Source organism: Bombina bombina, chromosome 4 (assembly GCF_027579735.1).
Source record: "Bombina bombina isolate aBomBom1 chromosome 4, aBomBom1.pri, whole genome shotgun sequence".
NCBI classification, from domain to species: domain Eukaryota; kingdom Metazoa; phylum Chordata; class Amphibia; order Anura; family Bombinatoridae; genus Bombina; species Bombina bombina.
The window spans coordinates 700,109,778-700,122,185 of record NC_069502.1 but is presented as its reverse complement, the minus strand read 5'-3'; the positions used below and the strand labels follow the sequence as shown (position 1 = coordinate 700,122,185).

Genomic DNA, 12,408 nt, shown 5'->3' with positions numbered 1-12,408 from the left:
AGACTGGGAAGGGCTCAAACTATCTATCTATCTTTATATATATGTGTGTGTGTCTGTGTTTGTGCTAGCAATGACATTTTACTTCTGATCTCTAGTCAGCATAACTGAATGACAGGCTTGCCCAGGGCCCCGCTCTTTGGGAGGGGGGGGCACAAAATATATGGTGAGGTTATGAGCTGGTGCAAAGTATAGTATGGTATCAAGAGTTCTAATATTTTGTGTTATTCTTTATATAGATATCACTGAATGTTGACACAGGGGAGGACCATACACGGGGCAGGGCATACAGGGGAGGTGTATAAGGGGCCCCACAAATATATCTTGCCCAGGGCCCTGCAAATACTAAGGTTTGCCCTGCTGATTGATTTGCCTCTAGCTTTTTCCTCAGGCAGGTGTTTACTACGTCAGTATATTGATTAGGTGGCCTACAACGCAGATTTGAGTGCAGCAGAAATGTAGTTGGGTCACATTCTGCAAGAATATCTTTCTCATAATATGATAAAACTTGCAGAAGTTTTCTTTTCGTTTTGTTCTTTTCATACAAAAAAAATGAAGGTCAGTTCAATACAAAGTCATGCAAGGGAGAGCAGGCACTTAATAAAGGGATATTTAAAGGGACATTAAACACTTTGAGATGGTAATATAATATGATAAATTGTATATAATAAAGCAACTCTGAAAAATACTTTCATTATTTATTTTGTCCTCTTTGCCTGTAATTCCATTCTGAAATTGTGAGCTTTTCAGTTCCTGTTAGTAATGGAAGTGCAGAACACTGTTAAATCCAGCACAACCATTGGCTGCACACTCTAGTGACCTATGTATAACTGTCCCTAATTGGCCACAGCAGAGAAGGTAACACAAGTTACAACATGGCAGCTCCCAGTGTTTTATAGACACTAAAACTTTACACTTATTTTGGCACTTTTTAAACAACTAATGAAACTTTAAAAAATTCATCTACAAGTTAGTCATGGACTAATCTTTTCTTTGAATGCATCATTCTATCTAGCATGTATTTAGTGTTTAATGTCCCTTTAAGCTCAAAATATAGCTGCTTATAAAGGGCCATATTAAGAGTGGAGCGCTGCGCTAATTGACACTCCTGATCAAGTGTTAACTGTGCTAGAATTAAGCTTTTTGTGCATGTCAGGTTGCACTAGTATTATGAGTTGAAAGTAAAATGATTTTGCTCTTGTGCTAACCCGACAAGTGCAAAAAGCCGAGCTTAGAATATCGTGTGCGTGTTCATGTATTCCCCCATAGACGTCAATAGATAAAAAAAAAGTGGTAAACAAAACAGCCTACTTGCGTACAAAGAAGAACATGTTCTATATATATATATATACACACTGTGTATATATATATATATATATATATATATATATATACAGTATATACTGTATATATGATGTTTTTTGGTACTATATATATATATATATATATATATATATATATATATATAAAAAAGATGTTAATATAAAGTTATAGCTATATACAGATATATAGGAATATCTATTTATAAATACATAGAACATATTCTGCTATGTACAGGACATTGGAATGTAAAATACTTACAGTAAATTCACAGTATAACACTTTATTAAAAATAAATATTGTATAAATATGTTTTTACGTTGTCATCTACTTAAAGGACCAGTAAATACAGTAGATTTGCATAATCAACAAATGCTTGATAAAAAGACAATGCAATAGCACTAAGGGGCTGATTTATCAAACAGTCAATCTGCCCCAATGCATCTGTTTCCGCACGAACCTTCAGGCTTGCTGGAAACAGGAGTTAGGAAGCAGTGGTCTTAAGACTGCTGCTGTTTAACCCATACGCCTCCTCTGTAGTGGTGGACATCATTCTGCCCGATCGTGTACGATCGGGTTGATTAACACACAGTGCTAATGGCCAATTTGCCGCAAATCTGCAGGGGGCGGCATTGCACAAGCAGTTCACCAGAACTGCTTGTGCAATGTTAAATGTCGATAGCGTATGCTGTCGGCATTCAGCGATGTCTGGCCAACATGATCCTCTACAGCGGATCATGTCCACCAGACATTGATAAATCGGCAAATATTCGTATAGAGCTATGTGAGCACCTAATTATTGCAGCAAAGTCAGAGTCTATGTAAAAATCTGAGCCTCCTTATAAACCACAACGGTATAATTGAAGTGAAATTGGGGCTTCCCCATCCACTCACCCAACCTCTGTAGCTCCGGCCCCTAGAGTGTCCCTCATTTCCAGGGTTTGTGGCCTGTCCACAGGGAACACAAACTGACTTCTTGGAGGCACCAGTCTGTTCATGATAAATAAGGCAAGTCCTCTGGTTTGTTTTCGCTTCCCTCCTAGGCCCCCTCTGCAATAGCGTGTATGGCGTGTGACGTCATCTGGATTCTCTGTCTTCCGGTTATCCGCTCAATCTTCGCCGGAAAAGCTACTGCTGTAATGGGTGAGTGTGAAGTGACTCAAGCAAGGGTGAAATCCTGAATACTACTGTGCATTCCTCCGTTTCTTGGATAATCTGAGTTAAGTGTAGATGGGAAGCACCAGCATACAGCATACAGGATACACTTAAAAAGCTTTTATTCAGAGTTCAGATAAACATCCTTGTAAAAGCAGGTATACACATACAAGTGACAATGTGGGTGACATAGAATATACTCAAATGACTGTCCGCTGATGCGTTTCAGCCTGTATGGCCGTAATCGTAGCTATAGTCCATAACCACAGCAACCTTTATATACAACTCTGTGTTATTGTGATTGGATAAAATCATTATCCTGGGCGTAATCCTATGTACACACCCACATTCATGCTCTTATTACATTTATAGCAACTACACTTGTAATGAGTTAGGTCATGAATGAAAAGTTAAACTTCAATTAACAATGCAGAAATATGTGAACGCAATTTTTTTGAACGCATAGTATACAACTTTGACCAAAACTTTATGTTGTCCTTCATGCTTTGAAATCATCATCAAACTAAAAACCTAAAGCCTGTTGTGTTCAATTTAAAAACGTAATTGAATTATCACAGGACTGGTGATGAAATGCCATATCAGGTACATATTAAATTACCTAGTCTAGGCATGCATAATCTAGGAGTGCATTAAAAGACAAACAAGTAAGCAAGTAAGGATTAGAGGCGATCTCTTTCTTTTTGGAGAGATCTACTCATTTTGATTCCAATATTTGCCGTTATATTCTAAAAGTTACGGAAGTTTTATTAACACACATATATTTTTTTGCTTTTGAAGGTGTTCACTACCTCCAGAGATGTGGGACAGCTATGGGGGCTAAATTTGCCCCCTCGTACGCCAACCTGTTCATGGGTTGGTGGGAGCTGTCCCACATCTATGGATGTAGTGAGCACTGGAAGGAAAAGATCAGAATACATAGATGATCTTCTGATTGTCTGGAGAGGGGATGAAGCAGAGGCATCAAACTTTGTTCAAATATTGAATGACAATTCAGTTGGGATCAGATTTACTCATGAGTTTGGAGGAACTAATATAAACTTCTTAGATGTCACTCTCATGGGCATCAATCAAGGCAAAGTTCAAACCAAGGTTTATAGGAAACCCATAGCAGGGAATACCCTCCTCCATGCCAAGAGCAGTGACCCGAAAAGAGTTTTCAGATCTGTCATAAAAGGGCAATGCATAAGACTCAAGAGGAATTGCACGACAGATGATGAATTTGGGAGACAGGCTCTTGACTTGGAGGATCGTCTCTGTAAGAGAGGTTATAATAGAAGTGGCATCTACGAGAGAGAGTATAGCAGCTAGGGACAGGAAAGACTTTCTAACAATAAAGAACAAGGACCAGAATCAGTTTGAGGGGGTGTCTTTTATTACCCAGTTTAGCAATCAATTCCACCAAGTCTGCAACATAATTTGGAAACATTTTCATATGCTTGCAGCTGATGATGACCTGGTGGATGTGGTGGCTATGGGTTGCAGATATGCTTTCAAGAAGGGTATGACTATAGGCAATATCTTGGCCCCCGTGCAACTTAGTCCTCTCAATACCAGTGTCACTTCTTCATGGCTTAGGTTTAAAGGCACCTATAAATGCAGCTACTCACAGTGCATAGCACTCCTAGATTATGCATGCCTAGACTAGATAATTCAATATATACCTGATATGGCATTTCATCACCAGTCCTGTGATAACTCAATTACGTTTTTAAATTGAACACAACAGGCTTTAGGTTTTTAGTTTGATGATCATTTCAAAGCATAAAGGACAACATAAAGTTTTGGTCAAAGTTGTATACTATGTTTGAAAAAATTGCGTTCACAATTGTTAATTGATTGTTGACTGCATTGTTAATTGAAGTTTAACTTTTCATTCATGATGTAAGTCATTACAACTATAGTTGCTATAAATGTAATAAGAGCATGAATGTGGGTGTGTACATAGGATTACGCCCAGGATAATGATTTTATCCAATCACAATAACAGAGGTGTATTTAAAGGTTGCTGTGGGTATGGATTATAGCTATGATTACGTTTGAGGGGGTGCCTTTTATTACCCAGTTTAGCAACCAATTCCACCAAGTCTGCAACATAATTTGGAAACATTTTAATATGCTTGCAACTGATGATGATCTGGTGGATGTGGTGACTAAGGGTTGCAGATATGCTTTCAAGAAGGGTATGACTATAGGCAATATCTTGGCCCCCACGCAACTTAGTCCTTTCAATACCAGTGTCAATTCTTCATGGCTTAGATTTAAAGGCACCTATAAATGCAGCTACTCACAGTGCATAGCTTGTGAGTATCTTCAACAAGGAGAGGGTTTTGGTAGCACTGTAACTGGGGAAAAGTTCAGACATTTTTCATGCCTTAACTGTAGAACCACTTATGTTTACTTGCTCACGTGCGAAACCTGTGGTGTACAGTATACAGGTCTCACAACAAGAGAGACCAGGGATAGAATACGTTAGCATCTATCCAACATAAGGCAGGTAAACTGACCACCCCTCTAGTGCAACACTTTCTATTGAAGCACAACAAAAGTGCAAATTCACTAAAGTGGACTATTATCGAAATGGTTTAGTGTAATAAGAGAGGGGGAGATAGGGATAAACTTTTGGCAAAAAGTGAGGCCTTTTGGATACACAGACTTAAAACTAGAGCACCCCATGGGTTGAACTCTGATTAGGATATTATAAACTATTGGGAGTAACAGGCTGGGTCTGTGTATCCAAGAGGATACAAATCCTGTCATAGGAATCATTATGGTTATTAGTAGTGTTATTAGTATATATGACTCTTTGATATTTTAATGCTATTGGAATGATTCATAAGCAGTTTGTGGGGCTTATCGTTTTGAACATAGTTTTATGATATAATGTGCTATTAATACTTACTTGCTTAATATATAATGTGCTATTTACTTACTTGCTTACTTGTTTGTTTTTTTATGCACTCCTAGATTATGCATGCCTAGACTAGGTAATTTAATATATACCTGATATGGCATTTAATCAACAGTCCTGTGATAATTCAATTACGTTTTTAAATTGAACACAACAGGCTTTGGGTTTTTAGTTTGATGATGATTTCAAAGCATGAAGGACAACATAAAGTTTTGGTCAAAGTTGTATACTATGTTTGAAAAAATTGCATTAAAAAAAATTGCGTTCACCTATTTCTGCATTGTTAATTGAAGTTTAACTTTTCATTCATGATGTAACTCATTACAAGTGTGGTTGCTATAAATGTAATCCAGTTAATAGATAAACAATCTAAAACTGTCAGGACCTTTAACTCCTTAGTAACTGAATTTAATCTAAACAGAACACACTTCTTTGCATACTTGCAAGTGCGTAATTTTATTGACACTAATAAACTATTGGACCCAAATGCATCTATCTCAGACTCTCTTGAATCGAGTATTAAGCTATATCAAGCAGGGAAATACTCGATCTCCTTTCTATATCAAAAATTGAACACTATGGAGGCACAGGGGAAAATAGCAGGCTTGTTCACTAAATGGAATAAGGATTTGGGAAACTTAACATATGACCGCTTCAAAGGAAGTTTTTCCCTTATACTGGAATATACACGTGTGATATCATTTAGAGAGTCTCATATTAAATTATTAAACAGAGCTTATCTGACTCCTTGGTGGATCTCCAGATGGAAAAGACAAGAATCAGGCAAATGCCTTAGATGCAATGCCGAGAAGGCGGATCTATTGCATGTCTTTTATGAGTGTCCAAAGATAAAACAATATTGGTGTAAAGTTGAGTTTTGGATTAATAGGTTTTTAACACCCAGTATTAAGTTTAAGATAGAGGACATATTATTTTTGGTGTCCGATAAAAATAGGACCAATAAACATCTAATAAATACTGCTATATTAGTGGCCAGACAGCTAATCCTATATAATTGGAAAGGGAAAAGTGCGCCAAGTTTTTCCACGTTCTTGGGTAATATGGTTACGCAACTTATAGTAGATAGCAAAGACCCCAGGATACTTAAGGATAATCAAATTAAATTGTTTTTGGCGAAATGGGACTTGGTAATAGGCTATCAAGCTGAGAATATAAAAAAACAGGTCCTACTACATCTACAGGATTCAACACTATTTCAGCAGTTGCTTTTAACAGATAGATATAGGCATCTGGGAAGAATGATTAATAGTGGAAATTTCGGGTAGACAACTGCAGGGGGCGGATTGGAGGGGAGAGAGAGATATTATTTTTTATATATAATTTTTTTTTTTGTTTGTTTGTTTCTCTGTTTGTGGGTTTTTATTTTGTTTTTTTTGTCTGTTTGTGTTTTTTTTTTTTTTTTTGTGTGGTATTTTGGTTTTGTCTATAATTTTTGTATAAAATACCTTCATTGAGCACATATTGTTTTGATATATCAACAAAGGATATATATTATTGTTACTCATCTTGTTGTGACAATTGTTTTTTCAAGTACTATTTGTGTTATGATATCAAGCCCTGCGTGGCGATTTCTATTTTATGTTTTGTACTCAATGCTGGTCTATAAATAAATATATATTTTTTTAAAAATAAATGTAATAAGAGCATGAATGTGGGTGTGTACATAGGATTACGCCCAGGATAATGATTTTATCTAATCACAATAACACAGAGGTGTATTTAAAGGTTGCTGTGGTTATGGACTATAGCTATGATTACGGCCAAACAGGCTGAAACGCGTCAGCGGACAGTCCTTTGAATGTATTCTATGTCACCCACATTGTCACTTGTATGTGTATACCTGCTTTTACAAGGATGTTTATCTGAACTCTGAATAAAAGCTTTTTAAGTGTATCCTGTATGCTGTATGCTGGTGCTTCCCATCTACACTTAACTCAGATTGATAAATCGGCCACTTAGGGGTATATTTATCAAAGCGTCAATCTCAGTGCATTCGCCGGCGTCATGTTTTTTTTTTTTATAAATGATTATTAATGCTAGAATTTGTACATATATCTTTACACATACTTATATGTATGTATGTATATATATATATATATATATATATATATATATATATATATATTTGTGTGTGTTATGTCAGAAATCTTTTGCAAACATATTTACATGTCCCTAAATTCCTTTTTTTGTTCAAAACAATGTTGTCTTTCATATCTCTGTGTTTATTTATACCACTATATGTATATAGTGTAAATTTATTATTATTCTGAGCAGGAATAATTGTGTATATAACATGCAATCAGAATATCATACTGTATGTATTTATTTGCAATCAATAAATACATACAGTATGATATTTTAAGGGCTGGGACAGTTTTCCCTCTGTACCTGTGTAACCCCTCCTGATTGCAATCTAGTTTTGAAAACCACCCCTTCAAAGGTGTTATAAAATGTGCTGGCATATAAGATGACATTTCTTACTGAAAAAGAAATTCAAGAGAAGGAAGAAAAACACTGAAAATATCATGACAGTAAAGAGGTGATTTTAATTTCTGCTGTATCTGAATCATGACAGTTTAATGTTAGGTGGGCTATCCCTTTGAACTATCAGTTTAAGATTATATTGAATCAAACATCAATTCAAATTTTAAAATCAGTCTAAAATATTACACTGTGTGTCCTAATGTCAGCATCAAAGTTTATCTTTAATACTAATTTCACATATACATACTTTCAAAGTATAATACACAATGTAACACATGGCACTTACAAGTTCTGATGAGTGATCAATGACACAAGTATCGAGCAATTTGATTAGTTAGTGATAGTTTAAAATGTATATTTGAATCAGATTGGCTGATGTCATAAATCATGTGATTATCCATCTTCCAATCAAAAAAGGTTGAAAAATTCACTAGTTTGTGGGTTGTTTTGGAGTTTGCGTCATAATTGGTGCGAAAAGTGTTGAGTCAAAATTGGTGCGAAGTGCAGAGTGTGACTTGTATTACATGGCTTAAACATGATGCACATAGATTTTTCACAAAAAAATAAAAAGTAAGTTAGCTATATTATGTTGTGTATTTATTTCAATTTTATCTTTATATCTATTAGTGCGACAAGTTTGGGGCAAAACATTTCAACAAATTTGTAGACATAATATTGTCCCCTTGCTTTGTAATGAGAGACAAATTTGTAGCATAATCCATAAGTAGTAATGCAATTTTCATTTTTATCCCTATATCTACTAGTGCACCAAATGTGGAGCAATAATATTGTTTGATTTAGAAAGGATATACAATTTAAATAGAGTTTCTAATTTACTTTAATTATGTAATATACTTCATTCTCTTGCAGCATCGAACATAAGCTTTCTGTCAGGGTTTTTTTCCTGTTTTGTTTGCCATGTGCTGCTGGCAGCCATTTTACTCGCCTTTCTTGCTGAATCTGGTTCAGTGTGTGTGATGCTGCTCATTTCCTGCACGCCCTCTTATGGCCAGACTGTTGTACATCATCCGTGTGAGATAGGTTGCAGTCTCAGAATTGTGATGTCATCACTTATTATTGGAAGGGCCTCTGTTCAGTATGCTTTGCCCTTGCATTGTCTTAGACCTGTTTGTGAGTTCCTGTATATTACCTGGCTAGTCTGACGTCTTTTATGGTTCCTGATCCCTGGCTTGTTCCTGACTTTGCTGTTCTCCTTGTTCCTGATTCTGGCTCGTCTGACTACTCGCTTTGGCTCCTGACTCGGCTCGTCTGACTACCAGCTCTGGTTTTGACTCCTGGCTTGTTATTTGACGTGTGGACTTTTTATTATTATTGTTATTAATAAAGGTGTGATTATTTTTGCACTTCTTGTCTCAGTCTGATTCCTGGCACCCTGACATTACTCAAGGGCCATGAATCCTGATGGTGATAATAATCCACCTTTACCTACAATCATTTCCAGGATTGATGAACAGGATCACTGCTTGGATCAATTTGCACTAGCCCTGCAAACCCTGCTGACTCGCACTGCACATTTGGACCAGAGTGTCCCACAAGTTATGGCTTCTCCTATTTCCACTGCTGCACCTAGTCCTACCAGGAGCACGTCCAGTTCTGCACCTCTACCTCAGCGTTATTGAGGCGATCCTAATAAGTGCAGAGGGTTTTTGAACCAGGTGGCCATTTACTTTGAGATGTTAACTCTCTCTGACAGAGCTAAGGTGGGATTTCTCATCTCTTTACTCTCTGACATGGCCCTTGCCTGGGCTAACCCCTTGTGGTAAACTGATAAACCTGTGATTTATAATTACCCTGAATTTGTGGCCTCCTTTCGAAGGGTATTTGATGTTCCGGCTCACTCCTCCTCTGCTTCCAAACGACCCTTGTGCATTCAGCAAGGTACGAGATCTGTTGCTCAGTATGCCATTGAGTTCCGTACGCTTGCCGCAGAGGTTGGTTAGAACATTGAAGCCCTTGTTGCCACCTTCTTTCATGGGCTTTCTGATGTGATTAAAGATGAAGTTGCTGCCAGAGATTTACCAGAGGATCTCGAGGCTTTGGTGTCTTTTTTAATCCTAATTGACATCAGACTCAGAGATAGGCCCTCGTTCAAGGAGCGCTTGCGGAAGCCTCCTGTACCAATGTCTCTTACGTTGTCGTTCCCACCCATGCCTCCCTCTCCTCCCATGTCTTCTGGTCCCGAGTCACCAGGTACTGCTGTGCCAATGCAGTTGGGATTTACGCATCTCTCCGTGGCAGAGAGGGCCTTTAGGAGGAGGGAGGGGCTCTGTCTCTATTGCGGGTTACAGGGCCACCTTTTAAAGTTTTTTCCTACATGGCCGGTTAAACGCTCGCACTTAGGGTCCTGTCGGGGGCAGACCTTTGGTGGTTTATACTCATCCCCGGAACCACTAAAGGAGAAACCTTTGGTCACGGTTGTCCTTTCCTGGGTGGACTCCTCCATAGTCACCCAGGCTCTTGTTGACTCCGGTGCTGCGGGCTATTTCATTGACAGTGCTTTTGTATCACAGCACTCCATTCCTGTATTGCCTCGGTCCGTTCCCCTTGCTATTGAGGCTATTGATGGCAGGCCCCTTCAGCCTGCACTCGTTACTCATGAAACCCCTCTGTTATCCATGGCTGTTGGGGCTCTCCATTTTGAAACCCTCCAGTTCTAGGTGATTAACTCTCTGCATTTTCCAGTTGTTCTGGGTTATTTCTGGCTCCAAAAGCACAATCCTATTTTCGACTGGCATAGGTCCGAAATTTTGTCGTGGTCTCCGCAATGTATTTCCTGTGCACTTCTTCAGTATCTCAATTGCCTGAGGAGTACCAAGAGTTCCAAGACATTTTTGACAAGGTGCATGCTGGTACGTTGCCTCCTCACCGGTCTTATGATTGTGCCATAGACCTGCAACCCGGACCTCCTCGGGCCGGGTTTACCCTCTCTCGGTTGCAGAGAATTGTGCTATGGAGGAGTATGTTGCCGATGCTCTGTCACGGGGGATCATCCGCAAATCCTGCTCTCCTGCAGGGGCTGGCTTCTTCTTCGTGTAGAAAAAGGGTGGCAAGTTAAGACCATGCATTGATTATAGGGGTCTTAATCATCTTACCATTAAGAATGCTTACCCTATTCTGCTCATTATGGAACTCTTTGACCGCCTCAAGGGAGCCACAGTCTTTTCTAAACTTGATTTGAGAGGAGCATACTGTCAGGGTTTTTTCAAGTGTTTATGTAAGGCTGAGGGAGCTGTCTCTAGCAATTGAACAAAATAATGAAAAAAACACAAGAGGCTCACTTTATCTACATGTATAATTGCTTCTTTATATATGTATGATAAAAATAGTGTCAGGGTTTTTTCCCTGTTTTTTTGCCATGTGCTGCTGACAGCCATTTTACTCACCTCTCTTCCTGACTATGGTGCATTGTGGCGGATGCTGCTTATTTCCTGCACTTCATTTTATGGCCAGACTGATGTGCATCATCCATGTGAGACAGGATGCAGTCTCAGAATTGTGATGTCATCACTTATTATTTAAAGGGCCTCTGTTCAGTATGCTTTGCCTTTGCGTTGTCTCAGACCTGTTTGTGAGAGTTCCTGTGTATTACCTGGCTGCCTGACATCCTTCCTGGTTCCTGATCCCTGGCTTGTTCCTGACTCTGCTGTTTTCCTTGTTCCCGATTCTGGCTTGTCTGACTATTTGCTTTGGCTCCTGACTCGGCTCGTCTGACTACCAGCTCTGGTTTTGACTCCTGGCTTGTTATTTGACTTGTGGACTTTTTATTATTAAATAAAGGTGTGATTATTTTTGCACTTCTCATCTCAGTCTGATTCCTGGCACCCTGACAATACGCAAAGGCCATGAATCCTGATGGTGCTAATTATCCACCTTTACCTGCCATCATTTCCAGGATGGATGTACAGGATCACCGCTTGGATCAATTTGCACTAGCCCTGCAAACCCTGCTGACTCGCACTGCACATTTGGACCAAAGTGTCCCACAAGTTATGGCTGCTCCTGTTTCCGCTGCTGCACCTATGCCTACCAGGAGCATGTCCGGTTCTGCACCTCTACCTCAGCGATATGGAGGCGATCCTATTCAGTGCAGAGGGTTTTTGAACCACGTGGGCATTTACTTTGAGATGTTACCTCAGGTGTTTCCCTCTGACAGAGCTAAGGTGGGATTTCTCATCTCGTTACTCTCTGATACAGCTCTTGCCTGGGCTAATCCCTTGTGGGAGACTAATAAACCTGTGATTTCAAATTACCCTGAATTTGTGGCTTCATTTCGAAGGGTATTTGATGTTCCGGCTCGCTCCTCCTCTGCTGCTAAATGACTCATGTCTATTCAGCAAGGTACAAGATCTGTTGCTCAGTATGCTATTGAGTTCCGTACGCTTGCCGCAGAGGTAGGTTGGAACAATTAAGCCCTTGTTGCCGCCTTCTTTCATGGGCTCTCTGATGCGATTAAAGACTAAGTTGCTGTCAGAGATTAACCA

The 12,408-nt window shown here is 39.0% G+C and overlaps 1 protein-coding gene across 1 annotated transcript in view; it reads left to right on the top strand.

Annotated features, from left to right (window-relative positions):
* Positions 1-12,408, top strand: part of FRK (fyn related Src family tyrosine kinase) — a 156,785-nt gene that overhangs the window by 79,030 nt on the left and 65,347 nt on the right. The window lies entirely within an intron of this gene.